Here is a 20,965-nt window from a genome sequence, read left to right as displayed (position 1 = left end):
ATTTCCTGGTTGTCCCATTTATTCCAGTGCTATCCCATATTATCCATACTCTGAAAATGTGTTATCTACAATGTGGCATTTCCAAGTGTCATTTCACCTGTACTTTTTAAAGTAGGGTGTCATATCTACTCAGATAGGACAACATCTGCTGTTGTCCTATTTATGCAGGGTAGAAAAGTAATGTAATTAAATTTTCCATTTCTCTGAATATAACATGAATGTGCTTTTAGTAGAAACTAATTTCTCAGAACTGCTCCGTGTATGCTTTTTTTTTTTTTTCTTTTTTTTGGAGATAGGGTCTCACTCTGTCTCCCAAGCTGGAGCACAGTGGCATGATCATGGCTCACTGCAGCCTTGATCTCCTGGATTTAAGTGATCCTCCTGCCTCAGCCTCCTGAGTAGCTGGGACCACAGGTGTGTGCCACCACGCCTGGCTAATTAAAAACAACTTTTTTTAGAGATAGGGTCTCACCGTGTTGTTCAGGCTGGTCTTGAACTCTGGGCTCAAGCGATCCCCCCACCTTGGCCTCCCAAAGTGCTGGGATTACAGGTGTGGGCCACCATGTCTGGCTGCTCTTTTTTTTTTTTTTTTTTTTTTTTTGAGATGGAGTCTCACTCTTTCACCCAGGCTGAAGTGCAGTGGCACGGTCTTGGCTCACTACAACCTCTGCCTCCCAGGTTCAAGCTATCCTTGTGCCTCAGCCTCCCAAGTAGCTGGAATTAATAGATGTGTGCCACCACGCCTGGCTCTTCGTTTTTTTAAAATTATTTTTAGTAGAGACTGGGTTTCACCATGTTGGCCAGGCTGATGTCGAACTCCTGACCTCAAGTGATCAGCCCACCTTGGCCTCCCAGAGTGTTGGATTACAGGTGTGAGCCACCACGCCTGTACCTGGCCTGTCTTTCATAGGTTATATAAATTCCTTGGTTCCCAGTTTTTGCAGTCTTTTCCAATTCAGTTTAATTAATGGTTAACTGTTTATTCATTATCAAAAAAAGTACAGTGTAATAGATAAGACCATGTTACTATTAGAAGTATGGGTATCATCAAATTAAGATTTTTGATTCTAAAATTATTAGGTTCCAAGACCAAAGATTAAATTAATAAAAGGTGAAGCTGGACAAAATCTGCTGGGAATGTTGGCCTGTGACCGACTGAGCCAATCAGGTAATAGTAATATTAAACTAATTTGATTTAAAAAGAAAAAGGAATTTCTGTTAAGGCATGTCTTATGATAAAATCTTCATCTGTCCAGGAGATAATTTGTCAAAATTATTTTTTTGCCGTATCAGTTAAGAGCAATAGGTATGGAAGAGATGTGAAGAAATAGCACATTCTTTAAAAAAAATGAATATTTGATATTGTGTGTTCCTAGGTGGAGAGGATTTCTTAACTCTTTCTTTATCTGGCTGCTAGAGCCTCTGTCCTGAATATTTAGTCACTTCCTGAACTAAGTATAATTATTGATTTGCCAACCATTTAACACCAGCTGATTCTAAAAACACTGCTGTGGGGATATAAAGATGAAGAAGATATGGATCTGTCTTAAAGAGCTGAGAGCATAGTGAGGAAGATAGAAGATATATACTTACCTTGTATTAGGCTCTTGGAATTTGTGGATTTTTTCCCCCATTTTTGGCTTGGGATGAATCCTAAAGATCTGTTGCATATTACCTGTGATTTTGCTAAGATACAAACTTTAAGGTAGTTAGGTGGCCATTGAATCAAGCAGTGAACTGAAGAAACATAATGCTTTCTATAAGGAGCAGTTTTGATATAAAGTTGGATGAATTTTGTAAAGAGCACAAGATGTAATATTAAAGTTATTATAAGCTTTGGTATATAGTTAGGCTGTTGGCCAAAGCTCACATTGCTCTTTTATTCCATAGCCCACTTTTTTTGTGGGAGTTAGGCTTTCAATCCTTAAAGTGACTTTCTACTTTTTTCCTTTTCTCTTTTTCTTCTACCCTTGCAGGGCTCTCATAAGTGCCTTTGCATGGTGTCACAGTTAGATAAAAATTGCCTATTTTTTTTTATGTCTTTGATCTGGGCATCCCAAGGGTGCCTCTGTAAGTGTGCTGAGACACAACTGTGTAGTGGTAACCAAACCTAATTGCCCAGCAGAATTAACTCGAAGGAGGGTTTTTAAAAAAAGTTCAATTGAAATATAATTCGTATACCATACGCTTCACCCATTTAAAGTGTACAGTTCAGTGGGTTTTAGTATGTTCATAGAGTATTACCATTGTCACGACAATCAGTTTTAGAAGATTTTCATCACTCCATGAGGAATTCCGTACCTATTAGCAGTTACTCCCCATTTTACTCAAACCTCTCAGCCTTGGCAACCGCTAATCTGTTTCTGTAGGTTTGCCTATTCTGAACATTTCACATAAGTGGAATCATATAGTATGTGGTCTTTTGTGACTGGCTTCTTTCATTTAGCAAGGTTTTCAAGGGTCATCTGCGTTATAGCATGTATCAGTACTTTATCCGAGGACTATGATTTTTTGATTGCTTACTGTAAACCTATGGAATAAAAATCTCTGGCAAAGAGGCCTGGAAATAATTCTTTTTTTTTTTTTTTTTTCCTGAGACAGAGTCTCACTCTGTCGCCCAGGCTGGAGTGCAGTGGTGTGATCTTGGCTCACTGCAAGCTCTGCCTCCCGGGTTCATGCCGTTCTCCTCCCTCAGCCTCCCCAGTAGCTGGGACTACAGGCGCCCGCCACCATGGCTGGCTAATCTTTTTTTTTGTATTTTTAGTAGAGATGGAGTTTCACTGTGTTAGCCAGGATGGTCTCGATCTCCTGACCTCATTATCTGCCCAGCTTGGCCTCCCAAAGTGCTGGGATTACAGGCATGAGCCACCGTGCCCAGCCGGAAATAATTCTTAAAAGCTGTTTAAAGGAGGATTCTGATCAGCCAGATTTAGAAATCAGTGTATCAGATCAGAGAATAAGAGCTTGTCCCTGTTCTCCTATGGCCACTTAAATCCAGACCTTTTCATCTAAAATGCAAATATGTTTGGCATTTTTCATACACATTCCTGTCTTTTTTCCCCCTTCTGCTGTCTTCTGTAGATACTGAGAATATTAAACCTGTACTCTTTTCATTTTCTACATAAGCACCCGTTTTGTTGTCCAGCTGTATTTTTTGGGTTGGAGGGTTAGGTCTGCAATAATCATGTTATTTCCCCTTTGGGTATACAAATGAGACAATGTGAGCAAATACAATCTGTATTTTTAAAGTGATGGAAATAAATTTTTTTTTCAGGGCACATGTTGCTAAACTTAAGTCGTGGCAAGCAAGATTTTTTAAAAGAGGTTGTTGAATCTTTTGCCAACAAAAGCGGGCAGTCTGCATTATATGATGCTCTGTTTTCTAGTCAGTCACCTAAGGATACATCTTTTCTTGGTAGCGATGATATTGGAAACATTGATATACAAGAACCAGAGCTTGAAGATTTGGCTAGATATGATGTTGGTAAGTTATATGTTTCAGAGGAAACGGTCTGTCTTAATTCTTATAAATTGCCCATAATCTTATTACCCAGAAATAATGACTTAATATTTTTCTGTATTCCTTTCGTGTGTGGGTTGGGCTGGGGGGAGTTTGAATGTGGTGCTGTGGGGGTGGCATGTAGTTTTTGTTGTTGTTGTTGTTTTTGAGACCAAGTTTTGCTCTTGTCCTCCACGCTGGAGTTCAGTGTTGCAATCTCGGCTCACTGTAACCTCTGCCTCCCGGGTTCAAGTGATTGTGCTGCCTCAGTCTCCCAAGTAGCGGGATTACAAGTGCCCGCCACCACGCCCGGCTAATTTTTTGTATTTTTAGTAGAGACGGGGTTTCATCATGTTGGTCAGGCTGGTCTCAAACTCCTGACCTCAGGTGATCCACCTGCCTTGGCCTCCCAAAGTGCTGGGATTACAGGTGTGAGCCACCGCGTCCAGCCTTGTTGTATTTTGAGACAGGGTCTTGCTGTGTCACCTGGGCTGGAGTGTAGTGGCATGATCGTAGGTCACTGCTACCTTGAACTTCTGGGCTCAAGGGATTCTCTTGCCTCAGCCTCCTGAGTAGCTGGTACCATAGGCACATGCCACTCTGCCCAAATAATTTTGTTTTTTAATTGGTAGAGACAGGGTCTCCCTTTGTTGCCCAGGCTAGTCTCGAACTCCTAGCCCTAAGCCCCCCAAAGTGTTGGGATTGGGCCCGGCACAGTGGCTCATATCTGTAATCCCAGCACTTTGGGAGGCCGAGGCGGGCAGATCACCTGAGATCAGGAGTTCGAGACCATCCTGGCCAACATGGTGAAACCCCGTCTCTACTAAAAATACAAAAATTATCCGGGCGTGGTGGCATGTGCCTGTAGTCCCAGCTACTCGGGAGGCTGAGGCAGGAGAATAGCTTCAACCCGGGAGGTGGAGGTTGCAGTGAGCCAAGATCACACCGCTGCACTACAGCCTGGGCGACAGAGCGAGACTTCATCTCAAAAACAAAAAGTGTTGGAATTATAGGCATGAGCCACTGCATCTGGCCATATTTTTCATCTAAATGGTTGTTTATGTATGATTTATCTTGCTTCCTTCATGAATTCTCTCCCATAGTCTCTGTATTAAAACTATAAATATCACTTTTATTGGCAATATAATCTTTTTTATGAAGTAGTCATAATTTGCTTGCTACTTTCTGTTATTGGGCATCCAAGTTGTTTTCAACTTTTCCACTGTTAATAATCATACTCTGATAAAAACTTCAACAAAAAGTGTCTTCATTGCAAGTTATTTCCATAGAGATACCTAAAAACAGAATTACTGAGACAAAGGACATGAACATCTTTAAGTCTTGCAAATTGCCAAAATGACAGAAAGATTATACCTCTTTATGCTTCCGGAAGCACATAACCTTTTCTTTTCTTGTCTTTTCTTTTCTTTTCTTTTGAGACAGAGTCTCACTCTGTCGCCCAGGCTGGAGCGCAGTGGCGCAATCTCGGCTCACTGCAACTTCCGCCTGCCAGGTTCAAGCAATTGTCTTGCCTCAGCCTCCCAAGTAGCTGGGACTACAGGCACGTGACACCATGCTCGGCTAATTTTTTGTATTTTTAGTAGAGACGGAGTTTCACCATGCTGGCCAGGCTGGTCTCGAACTCCTGACTGTGCATATCCTTTTCAATATTGACTTTCTTATAGAAAAACAGATTTCTTTACTGTACTGATGGATTAATATAGTGATGTTCCATTGCTTTAATGACTTAAAGGAAAACCCATTGTTTTGGGGTTTCTTATTAGGTTAGGTATTCTTTATTTGGTTTTTGTCAGTTGATTTTGGTTTATTGAGTTCTAGTCAGTGTCATTTTTTAAGATGGACTTAAACATTCTTCATCACTACTATTTTTATTAAAATTTCTAGAAATAATCAAGTGAGAATGCATTAATAAGAACATGAGATTTTGCCTAACATAGAATTCTCTCCAGCTTTGATATAGAAAAGCAGTTATATAATTAAGATATATATAATGTGAATTGCTTATGTTGGCAAAACTAATGGCACAAAGAAAAATTTCAAACCCTTAAGCCAATTTTTAAATTTGATTTTAGGTGCTATTCGAGCACATAATGGTAGTCTTCAGCACCTTACTTGGCTTGGCTTACAGTGGAATTCATTGCCTGCTTTACCTGGAATCCGAAAATGGCTAAAACAGCTTTTCCATCATTTGCCCCAGGAAACCTCAAGGCTTGAAACAAATGCACCTGAATCAATATGTATTTTAGACCTTGAAGTAAGCAAAGATTTTAACAAATTAAATATTCTGAATTTTGTTTAATTTTTTTTTACTAACTTAACTTTTCCTTAAATAAAACAGGTATTTCTCCTTGGAGTAGTATATACCAGCCACTTACAATTAAAGGAGAAATGTAATTCTCACCACAGCTCCTATCAGCCGTTATGCCTGCCCCTTCCTGTGTGTAAACAGCTTTGTACAGAAAGACAAAAATCTTGGTGGGATGCGGTTTGTACTCTGATTCACAGAAAAGCAGTGTAAGTAGTAAAACAAAAATATTGCTGTCACTTAGTGCATAGGTTTTACCAGGGATTTAATCCTCATGTGAAGATTTAACTTGTCATGTGACCCATGAACATATATGTATGTAAGCGCTGAACTGTGTATTTAGAAAGCAATTTTAGTAAATTGAACTATTTTTTAGACTTGGAAACGCAGCAAAATTGAGACTTCTAGTTCAGCATGAAATAAACACTCTAAGAGCCCAGGAAAAACATGGCCTTCAGCCTGCTCTGCTTGTACATTGGGCAAAATGCCTTCAGAAAATGGTGAGTTTTAAAGTATAAGCATTTTTAAAGAACATTACCTTAATTTTTTAGAATCATGAACTTTTCATTGAAAGTTTTTTTGTTCTGAAAACAGCAGCTTGGTCATATTATGACAGATGTGTTTTTTATTGCTGCAAAATAGTTAATGTAGTTAAATATAAGCACTTAGAGGAGCAGTACCTGGCACACAGTGAATGTTACATATTAGCTGAGCTGTTACTGTTATTCCTTAATAATTAAGTCCTGATAATTATTCAGCCTGAAAAATTAAAAAAAAATTAGCACAAGGCTTTGTAGGTAAGACCATTATAGATCTTTCTAAATATTTAAGGTGTGTTTTGTGTCACCATTAGGTGTAGATGGTCAGCCTTTTGAACAAACTGACACTACAGAAGAGGCAGGTTTCAGCTATCTAAAAATGGTAACTGTTAAAAAGTAGTTTGGATTGCTACGTTAGGGTGGTATCATTAGAAGCGTTTAAAAGTTGAGTGTAGAGGCTGGGTGCGGTGGCTCATGCCTGTAATCCCAGCATGTTAGGAGGCCGAGGTGGGCAGATCACAAGGTCAGGAGATCGAGATCATTCCTGGCTAACATGGTGAAACCCCGTCTCTACTAAAAATACAAAAAAAAAAAAAAAAAAAAAAATTAGCCAGGCGTGGTGGCAGGCGCCTGTAGTCCCAGCTACTTGGGAGGCTGAGGCAAGGGAATGGCGTGAACCCAGGAGGCGGAGCTTGCAGTGAGCCAAGATCACGCCACTGCACTCCAGCCTGGGCTACAGAGCGAGACTCTGTCTCAAAAAGAAAAAAAAGTCAGTGTAGAATGATCACTGGTATTAAAGTGGTTTAGTTATTACAGTATTTGGAAGCTGAACAAGTGACTATTGAGGTACCATTTGGTTTTGACTTGAAATTTGAGCCAGTTCTTACAACTTGTAAATGAACTTCAGATCTAATCATGCGTGTTCCTTAAAGTTGTGTGCTTTTAACTTTCTTTTTTAGGGCAGCGATCTTAATTCTTTTTATGATCAACGAGAATACATAGGGAGAAGTGTTCATTATTGGAAGAAAGTTTTGCCATTGTTGAAGATAATAAAAAAGAAGAACAGTATTCCTGAACCTATTGATCCTCTGTTTAAACATTTTCATAGTGTAGACATTCAGGTAATAGAGTTCCTTTATGAATTTATTGGAGATGGGAATTTCCAGTTTATAAACAAAGACATGGAGCTATAAACTGCTTAAATTAATTGCCTTGTTATTTAATGGTAATCTTGTTTTCTAAATTCACTAGCTCTCACAAATAAGATATGACAGAGAAGAGTAATGAGATGTTTGTCTCTTAAGATCACATAAAATCTTTGGAAAATCATTTGGGTTTTATATTCTGAGTATAAACAATTTGACTAAAAACTATTCTGTGTGTTTAGGCATCAGAAATTGTTGAATATGAAGAAGACGCACACATAACTTTTGCTATATTGGATGCAGTAAACGGAAATATAGAAGATGCTATGACTGCTTTTGAATCTATAAAAAGCGTTGTTTCTTATTGGAATCTCGCACTGGTAAGTAGATGTGGTACTTGAGCTACAAGTTTTATTTATTTATTTATTTATTTTTAAAAGATGGGGTTTCTCTGTTGGCCAGGCTAGAGTGCAGTGGCACAATGTTGGCTCACTGCAACCTCTGCTTCTCAGGCTCAAGCGATTCTTGTGCCTCAGCTCCCGAGTAGCTGGGATTACAGGCATGAGCCACCGTGCCTGGCCAAGCTAAAAGTTTTTTGTTTTAAAAACCTAATGATTTCATAAAAGCACTATTTGTATAGATTTTTCACAGGAAGGCAGAAGACATTGAAAATGATGCCCTGTCTCCTGAAGAACAAGAAGAATGCAAAAATTATCTGAGAAAGACCAAGGACTACCTAATAAAGATTTTAGATGACAGTGATTCAAATCTTTCAGTGGTCAAGAAAGTAAGTAGCAGGTTGTTGTATGTACGTTCTTACTGATAACCCACTGGTCAATGTTTTTGCGTTGGTCTTATATTTTGGTAATTTCAAAAATACTCAGTAATATGTTGTTACTAATGCACAGAAGGGATGTGTGTGTCTAAATGCTTATATTTGCTTGCTTTGTCTTAGGTTTGGTGTGTCTTTTTAAACTTGGGAATCTAGGTATATGCTCTTAAAAAGTACTTCTTGGGGAATTAGAAAAGATTTCTAAGATCAGACATTGATTTTGTTATCTTAGCAGTGTAATCAAAACAAATATAGCCTCAGGACTGATTCTTAATGAACTTTGCTGAAATTGAAAGTTGTTGCTGACATCTTAAGAGCATTTCTTCTCATCCTCATCAGCCATTATGAACGCCCTTGTTTTCTTGCTGTCAGCTGTTTGAGATTGTCATGATGATGTTAAATTATGTTCAGTCTTCTGAGTGTTTTGTTGATTAATTTGTGTTACTACTCTTTTATTAGGATTTATGTTGTCTGGTGTATTGTAGCATCTGTATTTCTGTCACCATTGAAAATCAGTTAGAAAACATCAGTAACTTATTTTGTTCACTTGGAAAAGCTTTCCAAGTTAACATTCCTCTACAGTTATCATGGTTAACAGAAGTAATAGAAAGAGCATGGACTTTAGAATCAGAAGATGTTAGATTGTACAACACTTTTCTGTGTTCATGAAGAAAAAAATTATAGAATAAAGACAAAAAAATAAAAATAATAATACAAAACAACAGAAAAACAAAGAAAAAAGATAATTAAAAAACATTTTCACGTGTATTATTATTTAAAGTGTAAAGTGCTTATTAAAGTGACAAAAATGTAAATAAGATAAAATATATCATTTTAGAGTTTTTACTTTTGGAATTTTTTGCAAACGAAAGCCCTTAATTAATGTCTTTTTAGTTGCCTGTGCCCCTGGAGTCTGTAAAAGAGATGCTTAATTCAGTCATGCAGGAACTCGAAGACTATAGTGAAGGAGGTCCTCTTTATAAAAATGGTTCTTTGCGAAATGTAGATTCAGAAATAAAACATTCTACACCATCTCCTACCAAATATTCACTATCACCAAGTAAAAGTTACAAGGTAAACAGGAAAGAATGGAATCATTTCATTGTGAAATTGTTTCTGTTCTAAGTGTTTTAAATGCTGTTTTGTTATTTTTATTTTTTTTTTTTTAGTATTCTCCCAAAACACCACCTCGATGGGCAGAAGATCAGAATTCTTTACTGAAAATGATTTGCCAACAACTGAAGGCCATTAAGGTAAGTCACTTAATTTCTCTAGCTGTACTTTTTATTCCAAGATTCCTTCCCTGGCCACTCTCTCACTTTTTTTCTGAAGCTGGTCAAAATGTCCCCCTGCCATCCAAATAGTATGGCAAGGGGACATTTTGGTCTTTTTTTTTTTTTTTAAAGACAGGGTCTTCTTCTGTTGTGCAGGCTGGAGTACAGTGGTATGATCACAGCTTACTGTGGCTTCCACCTCCTAGCTCAAGAGAGCCTCTTGGCTCAGCCTGCCACGAAGCCAGGACTACAGACAGTCACACGCCACCAGGCCCAGCTAATTGTTGTATTTTTTGTAGAGACAGGATTTTGCCATGTTGCCCAGGGTGGCCTTGAACTCCTGGCTCAAACAGTCCTCCTGCTTCAGCCTCCCAAAGTGCTGGGATTGCAGGCGTGAGCCACTGTGCCCAGCCTACATACCTCGGTCTTGACACTTTACCATATTTTGTTTTGTTTTGTTTTGAGATGGAGTCTCACTCTGTTGCCCAGTCTGGAGTGCAATGGTGCGATCTTGGCTCACTGCAAGCTCCACCTCCCAGGTTCAAGCGACTCTCCTGCCTCAGCCTCCCGAGTAGCTGGGATTACAGGCACCCGCCACCACGCCCAGCTAATTTTTGTATTTTTAGTAGACACAGAGTTTCACCATGTTGGCCAGGCTGGTTTTGAACTTCTGACCTCAGGTGATCTGCCTGCTTTGGCCTCCCAAAGTGCTGGGATTACAGGTGTAAGCCACCACGCCCAACCCTTTACCATATTTTTGAAAGTACTTTATGTGTCTCTCTCGTCATCTTCCACAAAATTTGAGACCTTCAAAGGTAGAAACTGTTTTATTTAAAATATAAGAGTTCCTGGCACAGAGAAGTTTCCTGAGTGATCGAACTGCTACACTGTACTAATCATACTCTGGTCTATGAGTTCATTCCCAGATTAGCTGTGGATTACATGTGTTTCAAATGTATAGCTAGGAATTGAAAAGCGGTCTGAGCTTCAAAAAGTCCTACTATATTTTAATACTTCCATATGAATTTGACTTAATTATGTAAGGAAATAGTTATGTATATATATCTTATTTTAACAATAGGGTTCAAAGGAGCTTGACTTTTTTGGAATTGGAAATAAAAGTAGGTTCTTTCATGCCTATCAGGCAAGAACTAAATTACTCATACTGCTAAAGTTACATCAAAGATATGCTGATGTGTGGCGATTATTACAGTGTGATCAGCAGTATTTGCAACTTAAGAGAATACTATTTGGTGGGGAAGACATTTTTGAATTTGCACAAAAATTTTGAATGTTAATTCTGTGTAGTCGTGGCCTATGACAATTACATACAATTTTGACTTAACATACAGGTTTCAGGTTCCCAGCATTGTATTCTGTGGAAGTATAGTGGAGCACTAGTCCATGAGCTTGAAAAGCTTGGTACTAGTACTGACTCTGCCATTAATTAATGATCTTGGGCCAGTCACTTCCTTTGTGACTGTTTGGCGTCTTATCTTTAAAAACGAGAGAATTATTGAAGCCAGTTCTCATCACATTGAATGTTAAAAATTACAGTTACAGCAGTGATTGCAAATTCAAAGCTCTGGTGCGGATACCAACAGTGACCATAAAGTTTTCTAGGTGATTCCACTAGTTTCTTATTTCTTGGATGTGTATGTGTAGCATCTGGACTAGGCACTGTAGATGGATGAGTGGGGGAAATTTTATTTAGCTTGAAAATTGAGATGGTTTTGGACCTCATGGTTAGGTCTTTCTGGGAAATTTTTATTTGAAACACTTGTGGAAAAAGAAAGCCGACATGCTAGATCTGTCCCTGACCTCACTTGTTAGAAGTGGTCGGATTCCTGGGCTGATACAGAGAAGTTTGAAACTTTTCAAAATTTACCTGTTTTCTGATACCACTACAATTTCTTTGGAAAAACAATTTCCTGTTAAGTGTCTGTTTTGTAAGGGGACATTTTGTAGGTTCTAGGGTTGGGTATGGTGCTGTCATTTAGTTTTCTTCAGCAGAGATCAGGTAGCCACATAGCTACACTAGACGGCATTGTATCTATCTGCCGTCTTGTCAAGGCAGCAGAGTTGGGTTAAGAAACCATTTTTGGAGTCAGATCTGGTTCAAATTCCAGCTGTTATTCCCTGCATCCCTTTCTCTCATTTTAAGATAGGAGCTAATATTGTTTACCTAACAGTGTAGATAGTATAAGAATTAAGAGTTTAAGTGCGTTGGACATATCATTATATACATAATAAATTTCTCTGCAGCTGCTACTTTTTTCCCTTTCCTGGTGGAGCATTTGAACATCACCTTGAGAATGAGTTGTATTTTGTTTCAGCACGGGGTTAAGTGAAAAGCTAATTTGGGGAGGTGATTTGGAATGTCAGGTAGTCCAGATTGCAGTGTAGAAAGAACACACTGAAAGGATGGTCAGTGTAATGTTAGAGGACTGTGAAAGTTGGGGAAAGAAATTTAGTTTCTAGGTACTTGTTTTTTTGAGCAGGGAATTGTCTTGGCTGGAGGTGAACATCAGAAAGGTTAATGTAGGCAAGTGTAGAATGGAAATGAAGGTGTGATCATTTAGGAGGTTATTTGTTTAGGTGAGAGAGTTAATGAATTAGGTTTTGTATTAATGAATGAAAATGGGAACAGATAAATTTTTAACAAATTAAGAATCATATTTTAAAATCAGCACCAGGTACCTAGAACTCATTGGCAAATAGAAACTTTCAAAAGATATAATCAGGTCCGGGCGTGGTGGGTCACACCTATAATCCCAGCACTTTGGGAGGCTGAGGTTGTGGATCACTTGAGGTCAGGAGTTCAAGACTAGCCTGGCAAACATGGTGAAACCTCATCTCTACTATTATACAAAAAATTAGCCGGGCGTGCTGGCTGACGCCTGTAATCCCAGCTACTTGGGAGGCTGAGGTGGGAGAATTGCTTGAGCCCAGGAGGTGGAGGTTGCGGTGAGCCAAGATTGTGCCATTGCACTCCAGCCTGGACGACAGATCGAGACACCATCTCAAAAAAAAAAAAATCAGTTATTTAAATTTAAAAGAGTAAGCTTTCCCAGCACTGTTTCTGGCATGATATAATTAAATGTTTAAAATTATTTGATTTTTTTTTCTTCCAATAGAAAGAAATGCAGGAGTTGAAACTAAATAGCAGTAACTCAGCATCCCTTCATCGTTGGCCCACAGAGAATTATGGACCAGACTCAGTGCCTGATGGATATCAGGGGTCACAGACATTTCATGGGGCTCCACTAACAGGTGAGCTGGCAAGTGGATAATTGCATATTTTAGTAAAACTACTTTACTTCCCTGTTTTAAGTAGATAACTTGTGAAATCACCTTATTTATATATGTTTGTTAATATACATGTCAACGTCTGTTTATATATTACTTCAAAAGCTGTATTTGGTGTTAACGGAGATTTTTATAACCCCAAGCAGAAAAAACGAGCTGTATGTGATCACATGTATATAAAGGCTTAAAGAACACTTAATCCACACCTCAGATGAGCTGAGATGAGATTATTCCTTAAACTGAAAAATGTTAATGAATAGAGTTATGCACTAAGAAATGCTTAATTAAGAACCTACACCTCTGGGGAATTATTTTGATGATAATGATGAGAGGCAGGACATTATATAGGAAATCTTACTTAATTTGAAATATTATGGTTATATAAAGAAAGAAAAGGAGTTTGGACCTGAATCATACTGGGTTTTTAAGTTCTGCTCTATCACTTACTATAATAGCTGTGTAAGTTAACCTGTCTGAAATGTGGAGATAATACTTGCCTTACATAATTACTATGAGCATTTGTGTATGTGCAGGTGGGCGTGGGTGTGTATCAGACATTTATTAGAGTATACAGTAAATAGTTAATGAACTAAGGTTACTAATAGTGTTTACTGTGGGTTGGCTATGTGCAAAAGTGCTTTGTGAATGTAATTTTATTTAATTACAGTAACTTAGAATGGCCGGTACCATTATTAATCCCTTTTTTATAAATAAAGAAATGGGATAAAGAAAGGTTAGGTAGCTTACTCATTATTATACAGCTAGTTATTGATAGAGCCAAGATTCACACTCCAGTGGTGTAACTCCAAAGCACTTGCCAGTATAATACATTGCTCCCAGGCAGCCAGAAATAACAAAATTGTTCCTTTTACATACGACAGACTTCTGAAATGGTAGTAGTAGTGCCCTTTTTTTTTTCTCTTTTTAGCCCAGGAAAGATTTAGAATCAAATCTAGTTTAGATTAGCACATTTGTGTGATGGTTCATATAGTTAAGGCAACCCCACTAGCCTTTTGTGATAGTATCTTCTCAACACAAGCAAAATAACAAAATCTTTGTGAAGTCAAGCTTATTAAATGTCATAAGTCATAGATAAGTATATGAAATGTCTAACGTTCAAACCTTGTTTACTTAAAACCTTATACATCATATAGGTCCTTGTAAGAGGATAAACGAACTGGCTAGCCTTTTCTGGGGCTTTTTTAGTGATGTGTGCAGTCAGTTATTTGGTGCCTTGTGGGTCATGTTTCCATTTCTTCTGTGTACAGGCATAAAAGGCCTTCTGTTCTTATACAAGCATGTAAATACAACATTCCCATTGTCTCATTTTATTCTTGCAATGACCCTATGAAATGTGTAGAAGCAGCACATCCTCATTTTACAATTGAGAAATATGGAGACTCCAAATGGATTATTTACAGGTTCACAAAACAGCTTTGTGGCACTGAAAGGGCGAGAGCCAAGATCTCCTGATTTCTGTTCCTGTGTTCATAGATTCTTTTTCCTTAATAAAAGTAAACATATATCAAGATGGTCCTTGTTTTTTTTAAAGTAAGATGATTAAAATTAAAGATTAATGAGCTCATAGGAGATACTCAGAAGTACTGAACAGGGTGAAGAAAACTAAAAACTAACCACCTTATTAACATTTCTTATATGTGAGAGCATTTCCTTCTGGTTCTTTCTCTATACATACAGTATTTTTTATGAGATTGTTACCATGTTATTATGTTGCGTGTAGATGAGCTAGCCTGTTTTTTAAATGTTACTTTAGTTCTGAGCATTTTTAAACTTAAATGTTTTTTGAATATTAATGAGTTCATGGTATCCCATCACATGGAAGTACTGTAAATTCTGTTCCTTTATGTTGTTTCTGGTTTATGCCATTACAAATTCTAGGACACTGTCCTAGTTTTGTAGGGTATTCAAAATATTCAGTTTATGCTCTTACCACTAGTATCTGATAGTGCCATCTTCGCACTTTTGCTAATGCTGACTTACTAGTTTATAAAATCCTTTGCCAATTTGTAGGAACAAAAGTGATATCAATTTTTAAGGTTTTTTAATACTAGTCGTGCTCAACAATTCATGCAAATGGCTGTTGGTAGTTTTGCCATCTTCAACGTGGGTACCTTCCAGTTGTTTGGTTTCTTGGTAAAACTCACACAAAACAGTTGGAGAAGAATTTGTATATCAACATGAATGTTAATGTGATTTTTTAAAAGCCAGCGAACACATTTGTGTTCCTTGTGAGATCCTTTGCATGAATTTGTCAGGTAATTTTTTTGACCTGAACATTCTCATAATAGCTTCAGTTTGCACAATGCAACCTCGTCATTTTGCGGATTTTCAAGGCTCACTTCGAAAACATGTTCCTTGAGGCCTATTATATTTCTTTCCTAAATTGTCTATTCATATGGTGCTTTTAAAAATTAGATTACTTTTAGTAGATTTATTAGAGCTCTTTAGTTTTTTTCCGCACAGTTTAGAGTCAGTAGTCAATTAAAGTCCCTACTTAAACTTCAGACTAAGATTTTTTTTTAAATTTAAAATTATATTTTTTCTTTTTGCTTTCATGTAGACAGACATCTTGCAAGACTTTAAGATTCTTGGGCCATTTCTGTCAGGTTGTTCTGTGTTCTGTGCCTGCTTCCTCCCCATAGTAATTTCAAAATAGCTATCCTCACCTCTGTTAGGTTTCCAAAATCAAACTTGGGCTTCTGGCTAGCCTTTTCTCGGTCTTGATTTTTCAGTGCTTTCCAGAGGCAATTGTTTGGAACCTCTTGGCACAGTTTCTGTTTCTTCTTCCATGTACAGGCATAAAAGGTCTTTTGGTTGTTTTCTGGTAAAACTATCATAAAACAGTTCAAGCAAATGACTATTGGTAGTTTTGCCGTTAACATGGGTGCCTTCTAGTCGTTTTGTTTCCTGGTAAAACACACAAAACAGAGGAGCAGATAGTTTGTACATCAGCATGAGTGTTGATGTGCTTTTTATTTTAAGCCAGGGAACACATTTTATGTTGTTGATGACATCCTTTCCATGAATTTGTCAGGTGATTTTTGAGCTGAACATTCTCAGTAATAGCTTTAGTTTACAAAATACAACCTAGTCTTTCTGCAGATTTTCTAGGCCCACTTCAAATGCATTGACCATCAGATGGCATCTTGGTTCCTTACGTCCTTTCTGTGACTGAATGTCCGTAATTCCACATCATACTGATCTTTCTTAGAAAAGGCAACAGTTACTTTCTTCTTTATTCCTTTTTTAATGCTTGTGAGGTAGTTGTTGTTGTTGATCACAGTGATGCTATTCTCTTATTCTTCATGTCATATTTAGCAATTTTTTTCTAGTTTGTCATTTGATAATCTTGATTGGTGTATTTTGATGTACAGAAATTTAAAATTTATGTAGTTAAATCTTTCTTTAATTTCTATTGCTTTTGTATTTATAGCTCTTGCCTAGTCTTAACTGTAGTATAGACTTTAACAGTGTTTTCTTTCTTTTCTTTTTTTTTTTTTTAGTTGCAACTACTGGCCCTTCAGTATGTTATAGTCAGTCACCAGCATATAATTCCCGGTATCTTCTCAGACCAGCAGCTAATGTTACTCCCACAAAGGTAACAAAGGAATAATTTATACATTTATAATTATTTCCTTTTTAAATTGTTTAGGGTTCCTTCAAATAAATTCAAGAGAGCAGTAGTTCAGTATTAAAACTTTTATGTCCCTTAAAATGTAGATATTTTAAATTTATCTCCAAATACAGAAATTATACTTCTTAGTCACCTTATTTTTGTGTTACAATAAGTGTGAATATTTAGAATATTTTAAAAATGGGAGTGGTGGTGGTGGATCCTTCATCATTCTGTTTTAACAGAAATAGAACAGTAATGCCCTTGCTGACCCACTATGTGGTAAGTACTTTCAGGCCTGATACAGCTATATGTATAACAATTGATTGAAGACTCAATATTACAGTGGTAGTTGAATGTGACAGCTTTGAGGACAGAGTGTTGGGGTGCATTTAGACCCTTGCTCTTCTGCTTATTTTGACCACAGGCAAGTTTCTTAACCTCTCAATGCATCAGTTGCGTCATATGTAAAATGAGGATAATAATAATACCTTAATTCATAGGGTTTTTGGGGATATTAAAATGAGATAATAATGTAAAGTGCTTAGAACAGTGCCCAGCTGGCACATTAATAAATGCTCAATGAATGTTATCATCATCATCATCATCATCATTATTGTTAACATCATTTGATAAATTGTTTAGGAATGAAGAAGGTATTTATTTTACGACTTTAGCTGTAGATTTTAAGATGCTATAATTAATTTTCATTATATGCCAAGTATATATGCAAGTATCTTTGTAGTAATGTGGTTTTCTCTTAACCTACTTATGCCTAGCGCTCCATTATTGGAACACTAAGCTTATGGGAGTTATTTATATCCTACTGCTCAAGGTCATTGCGAAGGTCTGATTTTTCACACAGAAAATTTGCAGCCTCTGGCATAAACGGGTTAATGATGTGTACTACATCCCCTAATGAGATCTTCTTCACTTCATATTCATGTTTGAAGTTTGTGAGAATTGGTTTGCATTTAGTTATCTGTAGTTTTGTAGACAATCTACAAAATGTTTTAACTTTCTGTCTTTTAGGGCCCAGTCTATGGCATGAATAGGCTTCCACCCCAACAGCATATTTATGCCTATCCGCAACAGATGCACACACCGCCAGTGCAAAGCTCTTCTGCTTGTATGTTCTCTCAGGAGATGTATGGTCCTCCTGCATTGCGTTTTGAGTCTCCTGCAACAGGAATTCTATCGCCTAGGGGTGATGATTCCTTTAATTACAATGTTCAACAGACAAGCACAAATCCACCTTTGCGAGAACCAGGATATTTCACAAAACCTCCAATTGCAGCTCATGCTTCAAGATCTGCAGAATCTAAGGCTATAGAATTTGGGAAAACTAATTTTGTTCAGCCCATGCCGGGTGAAGGAATAAGGCCATCTTTGCCAACACCAGCACACACAACACAGCCAGCTCCTTTTAAATTTAACTCAAATTTCAAATCAAATGATGGTGACTTCACGTTTTCCTCACCACAGGTTGTGACACAGCCCCCTCCTGCAGCTTACAGTAACAGTGAAAGCCTTTTAGGTCTCCTGACTTCAGATAAACCCTTGCAAGGAGATGGCTATAGTGGACCCAAACCAATTCCTGGTGGTCAAACCATTGGGCCTCGAAATACATTCAATTTTGGAAGCAAAAATGTGTCTGGAATTTCATTTACAGAAAACATGGGGTCGAGTCAGCAAAAGAATTCTGGTTTTCGACGAAGTGATATGTTTACTTTCCATGGTCCAGGGAAATCAGTATTTGGAACACCCACTTTAGAGACAGCAAACAAGAATCAGGAGACAGATGGAGGAAGTGCCCATGGGGATGATGATGATGATGATGATGATGACGGTCCTCACTTTGAGCCTGTAGTACCTCTTCCGGATAAGGTTGAAGTAAAAACTGGTGAGGAAGATGAAGAAGAATTCTTTTGCAACCGCGCGAAATTGTTTCGTTTTGATGTAGAATCCAAAGGATGGAAAGAACGTGGGATTGGCAATGTAAAAATACTGAGGCATAAAACATCTGGTAAAATTCGCCTTCTAATGAGACGAGAGCAAGTATTGAAAATCTGTGCAAATCATTACATCAGTCCAGATATGAAATTGACACCAAATGCTGGATCAGACAGATCTTTTGTATGGCATGCCCTTGATTATGCAGATGAGTTGCCAAAACCAGAACAACTTGCTATTAGGTTCAAAACTCCTGAGGAAGCAGCACTTTTTAAGTGCAAGTTTGAAGAAGCCCAGAGCATTTTAAAAGCCTCAGGAACAAATGTAGCCACAGCATCAAATCAGGCTGTCAGAATTGTAAAAGAACCCACAAGTCATGATAACAAGATAAGCAAGGCTCCAAAGAGGGGATTTGAAGGACTGTTCATCAGGAAAGGACAGTGGGACTGTAGTGTTTGCTGTGTACAAAATGAGAGTTCTTGCTTAAAATGTGTGGCTTGTGATGCCTCTAAACCAACTTATAAACCTATTGCAGAAGCTCCTTCAGCTTTCACATTGGGCTCAGAAATGCAGTTGCATGACTCTTCTGGAAGTCAGGTGGGAACAGGATTTAAAAGTAATTTCTCAGAAAAAGCTTTTAAGTTTGGCAATACAGAGCAAGGATTCAAATTTGGGCATGTGGATCAAGAAAATTCACCTTCATGTATGTTTCCGGGTTCTTCTAATACAGAATTTAAGTCAACCAAAGAAGGATTTTCCATCCCTGTGTCTGCTGATGGATTTAAGTTTGGCATTTCGGAACCAGGAAATGAAGAAAAGAAAAGTGAAAAGCCTCTTGGAAATGATACTGGCTTCCAGGCTCAGGATATTAGTAGCCAGAAGAATGGTCGTGTTGTGATTGTTGGCCAAACAAGTAGCACGTTTACATTTGCAGATCTTGCAAAATCAACTTCCGGAGAAGGATTTCAGTTTGGCAAAAAAGAGCCCAATTTCAAGGGATTTTCAGGTGCTGGAGAAAAATTATTCTCATCACAATGCGGTAAAATGGCCAATAAAGCAAACACTTCTGGTGATTTTGAGAAAGATGATGATGCCTATAAGACTGAGGACAGCGATGACATCCATTTTGAACCAGTAGTTCAAATGCCTGAAAAAGTAGAACTTGTAACAGGAGAAGAAGATGAAAAAGTTCTGTATTCACAGCGGGTAAAACTATTTAGATTTGATGCCGAGATAAGTCAGTGGAAAGAAAGGGGTTTGGGGAACTTAAAAATTCTCAAAAATGAGGTCAATGGCAAACTAAGAATGCTGATGCGAAGAGAACAAGTACTAAAAGTGTGTGTTAATCATTGGATAACGACTACAATGAACCTGAAGCCTCTCTCTGGATCAGATAGAGCATGGATCTGGTTAGCCATTGATTTCTCTGGTGGTGATGCCAAACTAGAGCAGTTGGCAGCAAAATTTAAAACACCAGAGCTGGCTGAAGAATTCAAGCAGAGATTTGAGGAATGCCAGCGGCTTCTGTTAGACGTACCACTTCAAACTCCCCATAAATTTGTAGATACTGGCAGAGCTGCCAAGTTAATACAGAGAGCTGAAGAAATGAAGAGTGGACTGAAAGATATCAAAACATTTTTGACAAATGATCAAACAAAAGTCACTGAGGAAGAGGATAAGAGTTCAGATACAGTTGCAGCCAGTGCCTCAGACACAACAATAAAACCCAATCCTGAAAACACTGGGCCCACATTAGAATGGGATAACTACGATTTAAGGGAAGATGCTTTGGATGATAGTGTTAGTAGTAGGTCAGTACATGCTTCTGCATTGGCAGGTAGCCCTGTGAGAAAAAATCTTTTCCACTCTGGTGAGTCAACAACAGGATTTAACTTGAATTTGAAATCTGCTTTGAGTCCATCTAAGTCTCCTGCCAAGTTGAATCAGAGTGGGACTTCAGTTGGCACTGATGAAGAATCTGATGTTACTCAAGAAGAAGAGAGAGATGGACAGTACTTTGAACCTGTTGTTCCTTTACCTGATCTAGTTGAAGTATCCGGTGGTGAGGAAAATGAACAAGTTGTTTTTAGTCACAGGGCAAAACTCTACAGATATGATAAAGATGTTGGTCAATGGAAAGAAAAGGGCATTGGTGATATAAAGATTTTACAGAATTATGATAATAAGCAAGTTCGTATAGTGATGAGAAGGGACCAAGTATTAAAACTTTGTGCCAATCACAGAATAACTCCAGACATGACTTTGCAAAATATGAAAGGAACGGAAAGAGTATGGGTGTGGACTGCATGTGATTTTGCAGATGGAGAAAGAAAAGTAGAGCATTTAGCTGTTTGTTTTAAACTACAGGATGTTGCAGACTCGTTTAAGAAAATTTTTGAGGGGGGAGGGGGGAGGGATAGCATTGGGAGATATACCTAATGCTAGATGACGAGC

At 38.0% G+C, this 20,965-nt stretch overlaps 1 pseudogene; it reads left to right on the top strand.

The window, feature by feature from the left end:
- LOC112128507 (ranBP2-like and GRIP domain-containing protein 4) overlaps nucleotides 1-20,965 on the top strand; it is a 144,100-nt pseudogene that overhangs the window by 18,421 nt on the left and 104,714 nt on the right.

This window comes from Pongo abelii, chromosome 12 (assembly GCF_028885655.2).
Source record: "Pongo abelii isolate AG06213 chromosome 12, NHGRI_mPonAbe1-v2.0_pri, whole genome shotgun sequence".
NCBI classification, from domain to species: Eukaryota; Metazoa; Chordata; class Mammalia; order Primates; family Hominidae; genus Pongo; species Pongo abelii.
The sequence above is the reverse complement of the archived record's forward strand: the minus strand, read 5'-3'. Positions and strand labels throughout refer to the sequence as shown.